Consider the following 19,614-nt stretch of genomic DNA (forward strand, 5'->3'; position numbering starts at 1 on the left):
GCCTAGATGGGACGCTGTTTTTCTCCTCTTCACTATTTCTAGCATCTCTAGCTCAAAGTGTAGCTATACTGCAATAATATGAAGAATACACTGGTAAGATCCTGCCCAGAGATACTTCATCCCTCTTGCTCTAGATATATTCAAGACTTGCTGCAATCTCAGAAGTGGTGGATGGGGATGGCATCTTTTTTTATTAATATTTTATTTATTCATAAGAGAGAGAGAAAGTAGGCTCCACGCAAAGAGTCTGATGTGGGACTCGATCCCTGGACTCCGGGATCACGCCCACTCAACCGCTGAGCTACCCAGGCATCCCTGGGATGACGTCTTGAGATGGGGAAGGTGTTTATAAGCAAAAAGATCATAGTCCAAGGAAGAGATCAAGTCTTCAGGCTTCTTTTATGATTTTTCTAGCTTTTTCTGAATCATTTCAGCAAGTCTGACGTAGGCTCTGAAGTTTTAGTTGAATAAGTTGCTTGCAGACTCTTGACAGTGGTAGAAAAAAAAGAAAGTTGCTATTGTCTATGCCACAACTCATACTAGAATTTACTAGAACTAGAATTTACTGGGGCAAATCCCCAGGTGATTATTATAGACACTAAATATTAAGAACCACTGATTTATAGACTTTTCTCTGGTTATAGGCAGCAAGCTTAAAGACCCAGAAACTTTTATCTTCATTATATTTCATTTGATTTACTTGTCACTTAGCTGGATTGCTAGTTACCATCCCTCCCCTCAGAGGACTGAAATCCTTTCCACCTTAGGAAATCCTACAGGAGACTCAGCTTCCAATTCATTGAATAATCAGTCATCTTTAAAATGAATTCAGTATTAAAACCAATAAATTTTTCTCCCTTACCCCCATAACTTCATCCCCAATGTATGAAAGATGCAAAGAGAGCACCTGTCTCTTGTTTTCAGGGAAGATAGAGTGTTGCCTATGGCAACTACCAGACCACTTGAGATTTACTGCTGCAGGTTCCCTAAGCAACCCTGGTAACCATCTTTGCAAGGACTCTTAAGTGGGCAAGGGCTCTGGATAATCTCAATCTATTGCATCCCCAGCTACCACCTATTTCTGACTTTTCTTGGGAGGCATACGGGATTCTGAACAACCTATTCCCCTGAGAAAGAGCTAAGGATTTTCTGTCTCCTTTGGGTCCCTGGAGCAGGGCAGAAGGCAGAGAAGGCTTTCCTTGGAAAAAGCAAGAGGCAGCAGCTGCTCTGAGTATAGGTGAATGGCAATAATTACCTCCTAGGGAGACTTACTTCCCAGCTCTTAGTCTGGCACTGTGGCATTAAAAAAAAGTCTCAAAAAAAAAAAAGTCTCTTTTCAAACTCTATTGGCACTTTGGGGTGTTGGAGAATTAATGGTTGAGTGTTCGTTCTCCAACATGTAGATTAAAAGACACCTTTCAATATATATTTTTAAAGTATTTAAGTTTTGGGGGGCTCCTGGGGGGCTCAGTCATTTAAGCGTCTGTTTTTGGCTCAGGTAAGGATCCCAGGGTCCTGGGATGGAGTTCTGCATCAGGCTCCCTGCTCAAGTGGGGAGCCCACTTTTCCCTCTCTCTTTGCTCCTCCCTCCGACTTGTGCACTCTCTCTTTCTCCCTCTCCCTGTTCCCCCTCTCAAATACACAAATAAACATCTTTAAAAGATTTAATTTCTTAAAAGTGACCTCTACACCCATCGTGGGGCTCAGACTCACAACCCCAAGATCAAGAGCCATGTGGTCTACCAACTGAGCCAGCCAGGCACCCCACCTTTCAGTATTTAAACATGCATAGTGAACGACTTCAAGGTCCAGTGGACACTTCCTCTGGGATGTTAGTGATTCTAGTCTGCTAACTTTTTTATTGTCTGAAATGACTCTGTGTTACATGAACCTTTGCTGGCTTTTAGGGCTCACCTCCTAATGTAGGGGCCCCAGTTTTCTGCAGATCCGCAGATCTCCTCAATGTTCCTGGTAGCTCCGTTGACTATCTAAATCCTTCATTTCTAAAATATCCACAGTACTCTATCAGGAGCTGCTGCCGCTCTGAGCTGCTCCACTAACACTGCCTCCCACTATGCTGCCTGGCATGGCAGTTTCTGCTAGGGACCGTCCCTGCTCTGTGGGAAACAATGCACACTGCTGCATTCAGTAATTGTGCTGTGGTCCTTGCTGGAAATTGACACCTCTGCAGGCTGGCACTGCCATGACTCTGCTCTTTCTCCTGGGTGCCCTGGGTCTTTCCCACTGGGTTCCTACTGGGTATCAAGGGAGCACCTGCTGGTCAGTAACAGAGTAGGGAATACTTTCTCTCTCTTATGTGTTATACACTATGGTGGTGGTGGTGGGAATGTCCCCAAAGAAGTTGTTTGAGCTCCAATGTGTTATGGAGATAGGAAAATAGTTCTTTCAATGTCTATATAAGACCTGTCTTTACTTTGAGGGCTGGACTTTAGCTCAGGAGTTATGGCAGAGGAACAAAGACCACACACCATTCTGACGAACAAGGCACTTAACTCTTGGTGAGCCTATTGTGCTTGGCTCCATATTCCCCTAGGAGGAGATCTCTCAGATGAGGATCCGAAGGCTTCTTGCAAATAAACACCCTTAAAGCCACCCTCCCGGCTAGCCAGACATACCCAGCCATCCCAGAGCCATCTGCAGTGGGGAAGATGAGATCCCTGACCACCCCTTTGCAGCCATGTGATATCCTAAAGGTTTTTCATGTTTGCAAGCCTTGTTTATACTTATAGGATCTCAAGAAACTTGAGGTCAGGGACTACGTTTCACACTTCTCGTGTTTGTAACACTAGCATAGCCCCAGAACAACAGACAGTAAAGAAAACAAACCTACATAACCCTTTATAATTTCTAAAGTGCTTTTGTAAACATTATCTCCTTTAGTTTTTACAGCAACCCTGTAGTGAGGCTATTACTATCTTCGTTGTGCAGATGAGATATCCCAAGCAGTCCAGGGGCACCAAGATACTCAGTGGTGGAGCTGAACCTTGAACTGCTAATAGCCTCAAGCATAGGTCACTTTTAATTTTTAAAAGGAAAAGTCTTTTGTGCTTTTTCTTTCTTTTTTCAATTTTCCCTCCTATATTTGGGGTCTTTCCTTGCTTGGACCTCTGAGATCTCATTATGGCCTGAATGTGTCTCTCCCCTTCCCATTCAGATGTCTAAGTCCCAACCCCTACCATGATGGTATTTGGAGGTGAGGCCTTTGGGAGGTAATAAGGTTCTGATGAATCAGAAGAGTGGGCCCCCATGATGGGACTGGTGCCCTTAAAAAGAGAAAGACAGACTAGGGCTCTCCTACTCTCTTTCCTTCTGAGAGGTGAGGATGCTGCGAGATGGCAGTATGTCTGCAAGCCATGAAGAACCCCTCTTCCTGGAATCAAATCAGCTGACACCTTGATCTCGCATTTCTCAGCCTCCAGAGCTGCAGGAAATAAATTCCTGTTGTTTAAGCCACCCAGTGTATGTATTTTGTCAAGGCAGCCTGAGCTGCCTAATGCAGACCTTATTGCCTATTTTTTCTTTGTCTTTGTCTTCCAAATCTCTGGCCTATCATACTCATGGAAAGGAGAATGTTCTTTGCTGCTGCTTTGATCTTTTGGTTTCTTGACTTTTCTTCATTTGTTCCTGGGAGGAGAGAGTATGAAGGCAAGAGTGCTGGCTTCATAAGGAAAGAATCAGAAGATACAGCTTTAGATTCTAAGTCCGCTGCTACCTGTATGAGCTCCGACAAGTACTCTAACATCTCCAGGTGCTTGGATAGGTGGTGCATCTGTTTGAGACTCAGTTTTCTCATCTGTACCATAAGAAGATTAAAAAAAAGGATCCAGGACCCTTTCTGGCATAAAATGTTCTGATTTGGGGGGCACCTAGGTAGTTCAGCAGGTCTGCCTTTGGCTCAGGTCATGATCCCTCTCCCTCTGCCTCCCCCTGCTTGTGTGTGCTGTCTCTCCATCTGAGATAAATAAATAAATAAATAAATAAATAAATAAATAAATAAATAAATAAAATCTTAAAAAAAAACAAAAACAAAAATAATGGGATGCTTGGGTGGTTCAGTGGTTGAGTGCCTGCCTTCAGCTCAGGGCGTGATCCTGGTCCCAGGATTGAGTCCCACATCAGGCTCCCTGCACAGAGCCTACTTCTCCCTCTGCCTATGTCTCTATCTCTCTCTGTGTCTCTCATGAATAAATAAATAAAATCTTTTTTAAAAATTAAAAAAAATAAAATGTTCTGATTTTATCAATCTGAATTAACATCTTAGGTTCCTTCTCTGATAGTTTCAATCCTTTGACAACCTACCATTCTTTTTATCAGTCCACCAATTTGGACATTCAATCTGTCCCTCTTCCTAAGTCCTAATCACGTATTTCATATTATCAGATGTAATGCTAGGCCACCTAACATACACTCAGGCTATTTCCCTGGGGAAAGGATTCTTTGCTACAGAATCAACTACAGCATAGTATCATCTTTGTAAGTTGTTTATTTTCTAAGATCAGCTTCTTAAAAACAAGGAGTGTATTTCAGTGAATCTAGTTCACATGCACAATGTAGGAGGTGTCTGTGGCTTGTTGGTTTATGTAACTTATGGTCAAGTGGTGGCCGCTTTGTTTTGGGTCATTCCTTTATCCCACTTTTGGTGCTCTGTGCTTAGCCATGCTGTACTGTCTTCTATAGAAACCATGCCAACTTCTTCCCATTACCTTTCAGCTTGGCCCCACTAGAGGTGAAGAAGTGAGCCAGAGAATATCATTATATTTCTTTCCCCAACTCCTACATCAAACCCCATTCTGGAGGAGATGCAATTCATCATCTCCCCTTAGATCTGTTAGATATTCTGAACAGCTGATCTCATAGCTTCATCTCAGATGCTGTGAAACAGCAGCTTTAGCCTTATACACATTCAGCTCTTCCAAGTCAATAGTGTTGGCTCACAAATGGGCCCCCTTTACATGGAAGGCAAAGAAAGATCAAAATAAGAGGTAGGCCACTCCAGATTGGTGAGCTGGGGGACTTATTTATGAGGCTGGTCCTGAGAGGCCACATGATGAGCAGATTACCCACACTCATCTCTCAGAATCTAAAAAGTTTACATAGAGGCCTTAACTGGGTTCAGTAACATATACCATCCAGATGGTCTCAACAAAACCTTACTCTCTCAAGACTATGTCCTTGGAACAGCTCCCACTGTGGAACAGTGGAACAGTAGGCATACATTCCAAGGACAGGGAAAGGGATGAGGAGCCTCTGATTGCCAGGGTCCAGCTTGACTGTCAACTGGTGGTCATATCCTTTTGATTAATTTCTCCAACAAACAGGGTACTAAGTAAACACATAAGAGCTGAAAATAATTCAGCCCATGAGACAACCTCCAAAATGAAACTGTAATTGATGACCCTTGAGGTCTATTAACAAGGGATAGACAAGAAATAAGCAGACATTGCTACTGCCACAGAACCAGCTGAGCTTTTTAAAACCATGAGGGATTCTTCAGGGACTCTTGGTTTTCCCAGGTATCAGTGGGATTTACTATTTACATCATTGCATGCAAAGTGGGGTTTGTCTCTTGTTCAGTAAAATTGATGAATGTAAATGGGGAGAATTTTAGTTCTTCCTCTTGTGAAATTCTCCCTCCCAGAGGTGTTTCTCATACACTCTGCCTTCCCTGCAGTATGTATTCTTTTTTTATTTTTAATTTTACTTTATTTTTATTTTTTTTTAAAAAATTTATTTATTTATTCATGACAGACACACAGAGAGGCAGAGACATAGACAGAGGGAGAAGCTATGGGACTCAATCCCAGGACCCCAGGATCATGATCTGAGCCAAAGGCAGACACTCAACCACTGAGCCACCCAGGCACTCCTGTATTCTTTTTTTTTTTTTTTTTTTTTTTTATTTGAGAGAGGGGGAGAGCAGACTTGTAAGCAAGCGCACAAGTTGGGGGAGGGGCAGAGGGAAAGCATCTTCAAGTGGACTCCCCACTGAGCAGGGAGCCTGAGGTGGGGCTTGATCCCACCACCTATGAGATCATGACCTGAGCTGAAACCGAGAGTCAGATGTTTAACTGACTGAGCCACCGAGGTGTCCCATGCAGCATATACTCTTTATAAAGAGAAAACGGATTCTAATTCTGGATTCTACAAGTCAAAAGTAATGCAGACTAACCCTTCCCACTGTCTTCCGTGAAAGTGTCTCTTCTTACAAAGACCTTTGGTGCTTGAATGAAACACTTGATAATATATATTTTTTGCACCCTCTTTACTGAATTCCCTTCAGCTGAGTCTCCATTAGTAGAAAATTTCTTCCTCATGAGTTTTTCTTTAATGAAAAAAAAGTTTAGGGGCACCTGGGTGGGTCAGTCGGTTTAGCATCTGCCTTCAGCCCAGGTCATGATCTCAGGGTCCTGGGATCAAGCCCCACATTGGGCCCCAGCTCAGTGGGGAGATTGTTCTCCCTTTCCCTCTCTCTCCTAGCCTGTGCTCTCTCTCTCACTCATTCTCTCTCAAATAAACAAATAAAATCTTAAAAAAAACTTTAACATCTTTATCCAGATATAATTCACATACCAAAAAAAATCAACCCATTTAAAGTATACAATACAATGATTTTAGTATATTACCAAACTTGTACAATCATTATTATGATCTAAGTTTCAAATACTTTCATTATCCTAAAAGGAAATGCTTTATCCATTAGTAATCACACCTCATTCTTTCCTACTGCCCAACCCTAACGCTTAGCAACTACTAATCTCGTTTCTGTTTCTTGCCTATTCTGGACATTTCATATGTATGGAATCAGGCAATATGTGACTTTTATATCTGGCTTCTTTCATGCAGGTACTATTTTGAAGGCTCATCTATGTTGTAGCATGTATTGGTATCCTATTTATTTATTTGTATATTTTTTATTGGAGTTCGATTTGCCAACATATAGCATAACACCCAGTGCTCATCCTGTCAAGTGCCCCCCTCAGTGAATATCTCATTTATTTTTATTGCTGCATAGTAATCCAGTGTATGGATATACCACATTTTATTTATCCATTTATCAGTTGAATCACATTTGGGTTATTTCTGCTTTTTGGCTATTATGAATAATATTGCTGTGAACATTACTATACAAATTCTTGTATAAACATGTTTTCAATTCTCTTGGGTATACCTAAAAGTGGAATTACTGGATTATATAGTAACTTTATGTCTGATATTTTGAGAAGTCGCTAAACCATTTTCCCAAGGTGACTGTACCATTTTACATTTCCATCAGCAATGTACGAAGTTTCCAATTCCTCCACATCCTCTTTAAAAAATATTTAATTATTTATTATTTGAGAGAGAGAGAGAAAGAGAGAGAGAGCTCATGTTAGCAAGTTGGGGGAGGGGTAGAGGGAGAGAGAGATAATCCCAAGCAGATTCCCAGCTGAACACAGAGCCCCATGCAGAGCTTGATCTTACAACCTGAGAACACAACCTGGGCCAAGCCAAGAGTCACATGCTCAACTGACTGAGCAACCCAGGCACCCCGCATGTCCCCTTGCCTTTGTCCATCTTCTCTATTACAGCCAGCCTAGTGGGTGTGAGGTAGTGTCTCACCATGGTTTTGATTTGCATTTCCCTAATAACTAAGGGTGTTGCGTATATTTTCATGTGTTAATTGGTCATTTTTATATCTTCTTTGATGAAATATCAATCAAATCCTTTGCCTACTTGTAACTGGGCTATCTGTTTATTACTGAGTTATAAGAGTTCTTTATATATTCTGGATACATCTTTATCAGATATATGATTTGCAAATATTTTTTTCTCATTCAGTAAGTTATCTTTTTACTTTCTTGATGGTACCATTTGCAGCACAAAATTATTTATCATTTCTCTTTTTTTAAGATTTATTTATTTATTTATTTATCATAGACATAGAGAGAAAGAGAGAGGCAGAGACACAGGCGGAGGGAGAAGCAAGCTCCATGCCAGGAGCCTGACGTGGGGCTCGATCCCGGGACTCCAGGATCGCGCCCTGGGCCAAAGGCAGGCGCCAAACCGCTGAGCCACCCAGGGATCCCCTATTATTTCTAATTTTATTTGTATGTAGTCCAATTTATCTATTATTCATCTTGTCTGTTGTGTTTTTGGTATTGTAGCTATGAGCCCATTGCCCAAGTCAAAGTCTTGAAGATTTGCTCCCACATTTTCTTTTAAAAGTTTTCTAGTTTTAGCCTTTACATTTATGCCTATAATCCATTTTGATTTAATTTTTGTGTATAGTGTGAGGTAGGAGCCCAACTTTATTCTTTTGTACATGGATATCCAGTCTTCTCAGTACCATTTGTTGAAAAGACTATTATTACCCCACTGAATTGTCTTGGTATCTTTCTCAAAAATCAATTCATACACCCCATTAATTAAAGAAAGGTTAAAAACCATGTGATCCTGTCAATAGATGCAGAAAAACCATTTGACAAAATACAGCATTCATTCTTGATAAGAACCCTCAGCGAAGTAGGGATAGATGGAACATACCTCAACATCATAAAGGCCATATATGAAAGACCCACAGCTAATATCATCCTCAGTGGGGAAAAATAGAGAGCCTTTCCCCTATGGTCAGGAACAAGACAAGAATGCCCACTCTCACCGTTACTATATAACACAGTACTGGAAGCCTTAGCTTCAGCAATCAGAAAACAAAAAGAAATAAAAAGCATCCAAATCAACAGAGAAGAAGTTAAACTTTCACTATTTGCAGATGACATGATATTCTACGTAGAAAATCCAAATGACTTTACCAAAAAATTGCTAGAATACATGAATTCAGCAAGGTTGCAGGGTATAAAATCAATGTGCAAAAATTTTGTTGCATTTCTATACACCAATAACAAAGCAGCAGCAGCAGAAGAAATCCAGGAATTGATTCCATTTGCATTTGCACCAAAAACAATAAGATACCTAGGAATAAACTTAGCTAAAGAGGTAAAAGATCTAAACTCTGAAAGCTATAGAACACTTATGAAAGAAATTGAAGAGGATACAAAGAAGTGGAAAAGCATTCCATAGTTATGGATTGGAAGAATAAACATCGTTAAAATGTCTATACTACTCCAAGCAATCTAGCCATTTAATGGCATCTCTATCAAAATACCACCAGCAAGATGCCTGGGTAGCTCAGCGGTTAAGCGCCTGCCTTCAGCTCGGGGCATGATCCTGGAGTCCCAGGATGGAGTCCCACTTCGGGCTCCCTGCATGGAGCCTGCTTCTCCTTCTGCCTGTGTCTTTGCCTCTCTCTCTTTCTCTCTCTCTCTCTCTTTCTGTGTGCCTCTCATGAAAAAATAAATAAAATCTTAAAAAATAATACCACCAGCATTTTCACAAAGCTAGAACAAACATTCCTAAAATTTGTATGGAACTACAAAAGACCCCAAATAGCCAAACCAATCCTGAAAAGGAAAAACAAAACTAGAGGCACCATGATTCCTGACTTCAAGCTATATTACAAAGCAGTAGTCATCAAGACAGTATGGTACTGGCACAAAAACAGACACATAGATCAGGATCTCTGATGTCTATCATAGAAAGATTTCTATTCTGAGAAAACCCAGAAACAGACTCACAACTCCATGGTCAATTAATCATTAGCATAGCAGGAAAGAAAATCCAAAGGAAAAAAGACAGTCTCTTTAAAAATGGTGTTGAGAAAACTGGAAAGCAACATGCAGAAGAATGAAACTGGACCACTTTCTTACACCATACAAAAAAATGAATTAAAAAATGGATGAAAGACCTAAATGTAAGACAGGAAACCACCAAAACCCTAGAAGAGAACAGGAGCAACAACCTCTTTGACCCTGGCCACAGCAACTTCTTACTAGTCACATCTCTGGAGGCACGGGAAACAAAAGCAAACATGAACCATTGTGACTTCATCAAGATAAAGAGCTTCTGCAGAGTGAAGGAAACAATCAACAAAACTAAAAGTCAGCCTACAGAATGGGAGAAGATATTTGCAAACAGCATATTGATAAAGGGTTAGTATCCAAAATCTATAAAGAATTCATTAAACTCAACAACCAAAAAATAAATAACCCAGTTTAAAAATAGGCAGAAGACATGAATAGACACTTTTCCAAAGAAGGCATCCAAATGGCCAACAGACACATGAAAAGGAACTCAACATTACTCATCATCAGGGAAATATAAATCAAAACCACGATGAGATACCACCTCACACCTGTCAGAATAGCTAACATCTTTTCCCCTGTATATGCAAAAGCCAATTCTTTTTCTTTTTAATTCAGAATGGCTAAAATTAAAAACACAAGAAACAACAGGTGTTGGCAAGGATGCAGAGAAAGGGGAACCCTCTTACGTTTTGGTGGGAATGCAAACTGGTGCCACCAGTCTGGAAAACAGTATGGAGTTTCCTCAAAAAGTTAAAAATAGGGGCGCCTGAGTGGCCTTGAAGTGACTGACTTTTGTTTTTGGTTCAGGTCATGATCTCTGGGTCTGGAGATTGAGCCCCACATCAGGCTCCCTGCTCAGTGGGGAGTCTGCTTCTCCCTCTCTCTCTTTGCATCTCTCCCAGCTTCCTCATTGCCTCTCTCTCTCTCTCTCTCAAATTAATTTTTAAAAATATTTTTATTTATTTTGCAGAGATTGAGAGAGAGAGAGAGAGAGAGCACAAGCAGGGGGAATAGGAGAGGGAGAAAGAGGCTCCCTGCTGAGCAGGGCACAGGATATGGGACTTGATCCCAGGACCTTGCGATCATGACCTGAGCTGAAGGTAGATGCCCAACTGACTGGGCCACCCAGGTGCCTCTAAGTAAATGAATCTTAAAAAGTTAAGAATAGGATTACCCTATGATCCAGCAATTGCACTACTAGGTACTTACACAAAGGATATAAAAATTCAGATTCAAAGGGTCCATGCAGCCCATTGTTTATAGCAGCATTATCAACAACAGCCAAACTATGGAGAGAGTTCAAATGCCCATCGACTGATAAATGTATAAAGAAGATGTGGTATATATATATATATACACATACACCATAGAATATTTCTTAGCCATAAAAAAATGAAAAATTGCCATTTGTAACAATGCGGATGGAGCTACGTGAAATGTCAGTCAGAGAAAGACAAATACCATATGATCTTGCTCATATGTGGAATTTAAGAAAGAAAACACATGAACATATGGGAAGGGAGGGAAAAGGAGAGATGGAAATAAACCATAAGAGACTTTTTAAAAGATTTTTAAAATTTATTCATGAGAGACATACAGAGAGAGGCAGAGACATAGGCAGAGGGTGAAGCAGGCTCCTTATGGGGAGCCCAATGTAGGACTTGATCCCTGGACCCAGGTTCACGCCCTGAGCTAATGGCAGATGCTCAACCGCTGAGCCATCCAGGTGTCCCTAAACTACCTGTTTGGAGAAACTATTCTTAGCTTTTCTGCAGCCCTGGGGGCACAGTTTTGTAATTTTTAAATTTTTAAAAATGTTTACTTTTTAATTTAAATTTAATTAATTAACATATAATGTATTATTGATTTCAGAGATGGAGGTCAGCGATTCATCACTTATATGATACCCAGTGCTCATTACATCACATGCCCTCCTTAAAGCCCATCACCCAGTTACCCCATTGGGGGGCATGTTTTAACTGTAGCTAGGACTCTTCCATCTTTCCCTTGTAGCAAAGTCAGAATTGGATCTTTGCCAACTATCCCTTCTCTTGCCCTTATTCTAGCTCTCTGTTTCTTGGCAGGGATAGAATCCTGGGCAGTACGATGGTCTCCATTTTCTGGAGGGTGCTTGATTGCTCAGCAAACCCCTTTGCTTTTCTCTTGGCTTCTCCATAAGTGCCTTGGGGGCCTCCACTTTACTATAAGATAAAGCGGTCAGACCTAAGTTACATTTTGGACGGCAGCTCTAGTGTGCTAGTCATGTCTCCATAAACTCTCAAAAAAGAGAATATATGGTTTGGGATAAAACCTCTCTTTCTCTTGCTTTATTTTTGCCAATATACACTGAGTGCTGCCAAGGTGCCAGTATTGTGTTAGGTTCTGGGCGTAGAGAAACGAAGTAATGAAGAAATGCTCTGAGCATATGAGTCCTTGGTGTCAAGGAAATCACAATTTAATGGGGAGACATTCATTTATCTAAGAAATATTTGCTATGTCCCAGACACAGTGTTAAGTGCTAGATAAAGAATAATGAATTAAACAGATATGGTTTCTGTCCTTTAAGAATTATAATCTAATTAGACAGAGAGCCATAAATGTAATGTAAGTTAGGCTGTTAAAAATGCTACAACAGACTCACAATAATAATAATTTTAATAATCATTTGTAGAGCACCAATTATGTGCCAGGCACTATTGTTAGTACTTTATACATAGTAATTTATTCATTCTTCCTGACACTTCCATGAAATAGGTGTTATTATTAACCCTACTTTACAGCTGAAGAACTGAGGCCTAGAGATGCTCGTTAATTTCTTTAAGACCACATCGCTAATGAGTTGTGTGTGAAGTCAGCATTTGAACCCAGTCGGTCTGGCTCCCAAGCCTGTGCTCTGAAGAGACAAAAGCTCTGGAGACCCAGAAGAAAACTATGACTGATTTTTACAAGGATTATGAAGATCTTGAGCTGAGCTGTACAGTTGGGTGAGCTTCAAGGGTATTCCAAGCACACGGACAAGCAGGTGCAAAGGTTACAGAGAAAGTGCAGAACGTGTTTTGATCCTAAGGGAGTTGGCTTTGGTCCTGGGTGGGGAAGGGTGGAGAGTAGCAAAATCCTTGAAATTTGAAATGCTGACAGAGATTGGGGCCAGGTTGTAAAGGTGTTTGAGTCCTCTGCTCTGAGAGTTTGAACTTCCCAAACAATGCATCCGTAAATACTTGATGCTTGGAAGTCACTGGAAAAAAAAACTCTAGAGAAATCAAAGCTTCTAACAGAGTTGGTATGACATGTAGGGGTAGGGTATTTGATACCTACTTAGGTTTCCACATCCAGCTTTTATTGGAACGTGGCTCAATGTGGAGTTTGCAGTTGGGGTTAGGATTGTCAGAGCTCAGATCCTGATACCTACCTACATCATACCCTGCCCCTATTTTTACCTTAAAATTGAACTCAATGTAATAATCTTAATTAAGAGTGAAAAGAAATGAGGGCCTTTTAATTTTATTTTGAAAGATAGAGTTAAAAATCACCCATGGGTGCTTGGAGTAAAATCTGAAAAGTAGATTATTGCAGAAAAGGAAGGCATTGGTATAAATAGTAATTTTTTACGTATATGATTTTAAATGAGTTTTAAAAGGAAGACATGCTACCAGGATTGAGTTTTTTTTTTTCCCCATAGAGCTCCTATAGAATTCTCACAGCGCACTTGCAGAAAGTTTGGGAATGCACGCAATTTCTTAAGCAGATTGTTGCATAGCAGTGATAGAAATATTTTAGTATTTTTCTTACACATCTACTTTAAATAAATTTGTGAAGAAAAAAAAATCCTTGGCATTTTTTTTTAACAGACCACAGACACTGGTATACTCTAAAGTTCGGAAAGACAACAAGATTTGGCGATGAAAAGCCTGGATTTGCTTCTCAGACTCATCACTTCCCGGCTGTGAGTCAGTCATCAGATGGGTCAAGTAACCTGACCATCTGTAAGTGGAGATAATAACTACTTTATGGGGCGCCTGTGTGGCTCAGTCGGTTAAGCATTTGCCTCAAGCTCAGGCATGATCTCAGGGTCCTGGGATCAAGCCCCTGCATTGGGCTCTGCTCAGCGTGGAGCCTGCTTCTCCCTCTCCCTGTGACCCTCCCACTTGCTCTCTCTCTAATAAATATAGCCTTAAAAAAATCTCATTTAAGGAAATAACTACTTTATGAAGTTGTGAGATTGGGAAGGTTTTTACGTGACATCTCTGGTTGTATCATGAATACAACTTCCAAAGACTGAACGATATGTGCTGAGTAAACCTAACTAAAACACTTAAAACTATCATTTTCTCCCTGTGACTCCAAAGTTAATTTTTTTAAAGATTTATTTATTTGGGGGAGAGAGAGAGAGAGAGAGAGAGAGCGCAAGCACAGGGGAAGGGGCAAATCCTGAAGCAGACTCCTCACTGAGCAGGGAGCCAGACACCATCCCACCCAGGACCCTGAGATCATGATGGGCCAAAATCAAGAATCCTCTGCTTAACCAGCTGAACCACCCAGGTGCCTCAGAAGTTAATTTATTTTCATAGCCCTAATCCTATTCTCCATCATCCCTCATCTTTTCAAGGTGATTTGGAAAGCAGCCTGTCCTTGTATCCTTGCTTTTAGAGGAAGGAAATGAATACTCAAGTGTATACTATGTGCCAGAGTTTAATCTAGGTCCCTGTGCATATTTATAACAATTAATTCTCCTAACAAGCCTGTGAGGTAGGAGTGATTCTCCAGAAAAAGAAACTGAGGCTCAAGATGACCCTATAAATGGAAAAGCCGACCACAAAGTCTAGGCCTAATTGTAAAACCCTTGCCTCTTTTTCTCTGTTCCACCAGGCTGCTCTTTAAACATACCAGAGGAAATTATTTTTTAAATAAAAATAAATAATAAATAATAAAAACCTAAGAATTCTTTTTAAAATGCCTTGAGAACCCTGGGGCTAACTGGAGACATCCCTGGGTGGCACAAAACCATGGTTGCAGACTGTTACCTAAGTCCAAGGCACCGTTGTAACTTCAGCCCTCTGTGCTTTCTGTTTGGCCGTACAGACATCCAGCTTCCTGGAGCCGGCTTCCATTTGGATTCCAGCTTTCTGGCTCCTGATGTGGGTTTGTGGTTTTCAACTGCCTGTAGTTTAAATAGAAAGGACTAGAAGGCCTTCAGTGTAAAGGAAAAGGAAGCGCAGCTAGGCATCCTGTAGTTTAGAACTTTGACCAGCAGGTGTCTCTGCAGGCAAGGGAGAGGGTTCCTCTCTGGCAGTACCGTCTTAGGGGTGCAAGATGGGTTTTCTAGTTTCACTAAGGAAAACTGTGGTAGAAATGAAGCAAACAAAGGTAGGTTGGCCACCTTTGAATGTGTGAATTGAGTGACCAATTCACTCAATTGGTCAGTCCCAATTGAGTGAATTTTTCTTAACCAATAGCTTAAGAGGCTGGTAGAAGAACTAAGCAAACCCAATCTTTTTTTTTTTTTCCTTAAGATTTTATGTATTTATTCATGAGACAGAGAGAAGGAGCAGAGATATAGGCAGAGGGAGAAGCAAGTTACCTGTGTGGAGCCTGATGCAGAACTCGATCCCAGGATCCTGGGGGTCCTGGACCCTGGGATCATGACCTGAGAAGAAGGCAAACGCCCAAACCACTGAGCCACCCAGGTGCCCCTGAACTGTGTATCCTTATCTTCCATGAAATGTTGTGAATTCTCAGAATTTTAGAGACACTTCTATATAAGGGAAAGAAAAGGATCCAAATATGCCAAAATTCTAATTAATATTTGTTGAGTTCTACTCTTCATTTAGCAGAAAGCAGCACATTATTAAAAAAATTTTTTATTGGCATAGATATTAAGGAGTTGACCACAGGGTAACTAAGTGTACCTTTCCCTAAGGAGCATGTCCTTTTGTGAAACAAAGTTACCTGAATAAATTTTTTTTTTTTCTGTACCCAGTGTATTTTCCCCTATAAAACCAAAGGCCTATCTACCCGGGGAAAACATTGATCCTAAAAGATGATTACAGTCACATCGAAGAGTGCAGAAAACCTTGAAAAGAAATCATACTTAAAGATCTTTTGGATGATCTAAAGGGTGATTAATAATACTCTAAAATTGCTTCCACATCCTAGAACATATGGCAAGTAGTATGGATAATTTTTTAAGTTTGGTGTAATAGCTCGAATGGCTCCAGTTAAAAGAAAAATGTGGGCAAGCTGAACAGAAAATCCTTGAGTGAAAGTTTATTTAGCTTCTCTTAAGCCCCTTCCCCAAGATCTTTTATAACAGGAGACTATGTACTTTACTTTGGCTGCCTAGACACCCAGGGGGAGCATTTGGACACGACTGGGTTGATCTGGGATAGAAGGAGGAAAGGCAACCGCCTCATAGCTGAAGTGGTAATGCAGAACACAGCCCTCACAAAGAAAAGGCACACATTCGACTCCTCCAGAGAACCAGGGAACATTGAGTGTTTGGACAATGTGATCAGTGTCCTGATTACTATGTGATGGCAGGATTTATAACTGGGTAATAATTTCCTTGTTTGGCAATATGTGGCATATAAATATGGTATTGCTTTTTGACATACAGCATTTCTGAATGATGCCCTTCTATCAACTGACTGCTCATATAACATTAGCTTTTTTTTTTTTTTTTTTTTTTCAGAGTAGTAATAAATTGGGCCAACGTAAAGTGAGGGTTGGACTTTCTTCAAGGCTCTGAGAATCTTTGGAGCTGTGTTGTGAGGTTGCAGTTTTCTTCCAGGTCACTGGTAAACTGCTCTGCAGATAAGCTAAGAGCACCTTTAAAGTCATGAAAGAGTTAATGAATTACCTCCTACTGCTTATATTTCTTTCTGGGCAGACCTTAGGTCCTCAGAGGTTCTCCATCATTTCTAGGGTCTGTGGGCCTACAGTATCCATCAGGAATGCCTTGGCTTGCCCTTTTCAAATTCTAGAAACAAGACCCAATGACATTACATAGGAAGATATCTCATTTTCATCTCTGAATCGATCTTTTGCCTATTAAAAAAAAAGTCTCTTGTTTTTCTAGAAAAGAGTGAGCTGGTTATGGAGCTGGGTGAGGGCTGGGTGGGGGCTAGTTTTCTGCCTCCATGTGTGATGGCAGGGACTCTGGGAACTTAGCCCCCTTCCCCCCAGGGGAGTTTGCAGGGACACACCTTCCAACCTGTTTTCTAAAGGCAGCAGAAGGACACACTAACCAGCAAGTCTCATTCCGGTGCTACTTACAGGTGAAGCTTCCCGGGTACTTCAGTCTGTTTTGTAGTTTGCTGTTTGTTATGCTTCCGTGCCAGCTCCATCCTGCTCTCAAGAATTCCTGGAGTCCTCTTCTTCCCTGGGTCTAAACTGAGTTCAGTCACCCTGGGCTTCTGGAGAAACCATTTTTTTTTTTTTTTTTTTACCAGCTCCTCCCTTGCCAGATGTATAATCCAGTCCAGGAGGGCTCTTGGGCTCCAGAGAACACCACCTGAGTTTGAATTCTAGTTCTACCACTTTCGAGTGTATGACCATGGCCAATTGCCTCAATCCTGCGGTGCCTCATTTTCCTTATAGGCGAAATGGGGAGAATAGTATAATGTGTTTCGCAGGGTTGTTGTGGATTAAGTGAGTTCACTTACGTAAACTGCTTAGCGTCCCGACACGTTATTACTGACTGCCAGTTCCTCCCCAAGCCTACCTCAGTCTTAGCACTCAAGAAATCCTTTCTAAATGCATACATCTAAACTATTTTCCTTGTTCCCTGATGATTTTTGCTGCTCTGTGCCCTCCCCAGTTTTCCATGTTCTTTTTACCAAGGAGAACCCTTCAGGGAGCTTTCGAGCAAGTCTTTGTCCAACTCTCAATGGGACACACTATCTACTGGCCTCAATCCCTATAAGCAGGGAGCATAAATAATCTAACACACAGCATACATATTCTGGTCATTATTAGGGACCAGCATGATCTGCCTTTCCTCTTTGGAAGTGAGACTGACCCATGCTCCATTTCCCAGTTTCTCCTCAGAAGCTTCTTGCTTTTGACACCCTCCAGAGAGTGCCAGAAATTGTGGTACTGGATGTTCAATGATATCTGTGAGCGGAGGAGAGGCTGTGAAGACCCTGGTGAGAATGGTTTTGGTTCTGTTCCTCCCCAGTAAAAGATTCTTTTCCCCTTGCCTTACTAGCCAGCTAAGATCTCTGTTGAGGCCCCCCACCCCAGGGAGATGGCAAAACTGTGACTCTGGAGTGCAGCGCTAAAGCTAATGCACAGGCAGGTGAGTGAGGTCATGAAGTGCTAAGAGAGGTTGGGCACACCCCATCATTTATTTGGGATTGAATGAGCTCAACCAAGGCAAGGGCTTAACCAACACAAGAAGCTGAGGACCATTGCATCCTTATCCTTACGTGCTAGTCAAGCAGCCAATTACTGTTAATTGTGTTGGCAGTTTGGAACAGCAACCAGGGAACTGATGCAAGACAATTGTGGGATGACCTCTCTGTCCCGTCCTAGTGCCAGCCATTACTCATAGTCAGATGGGGAGCCAGGACGCGCTCGTAAACATTTTTGGGTCAGAGAGAGTCAATAGGCTCCCTCCTCCTCACACACTCACGGTGCCCTGGGTGTCAGTTTTGGTATGGTACATGCGGTCACCTGACGACACAGTTCCGCCGCACAGACAGGCAGACGTCCAGGTGGATGGATCCGGACCGGACTGAGCACATCTTAACACTGGAGCGTTCAGTCCTCTCCCTGTCTCTAGCACCCCCCAGGCTGCCAAAGGCCACCTTGCCATTGCCAGCCCCATCGCCTATCCCTCTTATCCCCCCCCCCAAAGCAATTAAATCAATCTAGTTAATAGAAGCAGTGGGACGAAGTGGAAGGGAAAGCGCGGAGCTAGTGAGGAGGGGCCCTGGGGGATCCGGATGGCAGAGGAAGGAGAGAGAGAGAGAGAGTGTGAGATTCACTGTTGGAAGCGTCACTTTGGTCACCTTCGATGTCTTTGGAGGGTCCCCGTGGGGAGGGAATCATGATGCCAGAACCTGCTTCTTCATTTTGCCTAACAGACGGTTTCGTCCCTGAGCACGACGTGGCCCTGCTGGACGACGCGCAGCTGCTTCGTCGGGTCACGGCAGCGACACGAGCAGGACGCGGCGCCGGGACCGCCGGGACCGCCCCCCGCTGCAGGGTCGCCGGAGGCCGGGCGGAGGGAGACCCCCGGCGGAGCGCATCCCCGCGCGGCCCCGCCCCCGCGCCCCCCACCCCGCGGGCCGTGACGGGGCGCCCGGTGGCCGCGGGGCAGTTGCGCTGCTGGAAGGAATCTTGCTGAAGAACTGCCCTGCCCGGCCACCGGCCTGCTGACGGTTTCCTCGGCGCGGCGGCTGCTCCTGCCTGGGTGGCCTCGAGGGCTAAAGGGGGACGAGGCCGCGGTTTCCGGGGACGGGGCAGTACTTTGGTTCACGGGAGGCCGGGCGACTGCTGAAGGGGGCGGGTGGCCTGGAGCGCCGTGGCCTGCACCTCCCGCGCCCCGCCGCGGCCCCCCCCGCCCCCGCCCCCGCCCCCGCCCGCGAGCGCGAGCGCGGCGGCCGTCCCGGAGCGGCGGGCGGGCGGGCGGACGGGCGGGCGGCGCGCACCGTCCCGTCCCCGGAGGGGGGCGCCCGGGAGCCAGCGCCCGGGCCGCCGTCCCACGCGGGGAGGGCGGGCGGGCGGGCGGGCGGGCCGGTGACGTCACGGTTGCCATGGCCGCGGGCAGTGACGCGCGTCGGCACGTGACGCGCCGTTGCCATGGCGCCGGGCCCCGGCGGCGCGGGCGCCCCGCCTCCCGGAGTGACGTGGGCCGGCCCCCCCGCTTTTCCCGCCCCCCGCCCCCTCCCCCCCGCCGGCTCCCCGCGGC

General features: G+C 43.3%; 1 long non-coding RNA gene across 1 annotated transcript; it reads right to left on the reverse strand.

The window, feature by feature from the left end:
- Nucleotides 1-238: 238 nt before the first annotated feature.
- On the reverse strand, nucleotides 239-18,982 carry LOC112671275 (uncharacterized). The gene is made up of 3 exons (XR_003143480.3): nucleotides 18,713-18,982; nucleotides 14,723-17,113; nucleotides 239-485 (listed from the first exon to the last, which is right to left on the reverse strand). It is a non-coding gene; the product is annotated as an uncharacterized LOC112671275 (long non-coding RNA).
- Between the last annotated feature and the right edge of the window lie 632 nt (nucleotides 18,983-19,614).

This window comes from Canis lupus, chromosome 5, assembly GCF_003254725.2.
Source record: "Canis lupus dingo isolate Sandy chromosome 5, ASM325472v2, whole genome shotgun sequence".
Lineage (NCBI taxonomy): Eukaryota > Metazoa > Chordata > Mammalia > Carnivora > Canidae > Canis > Canis lupus.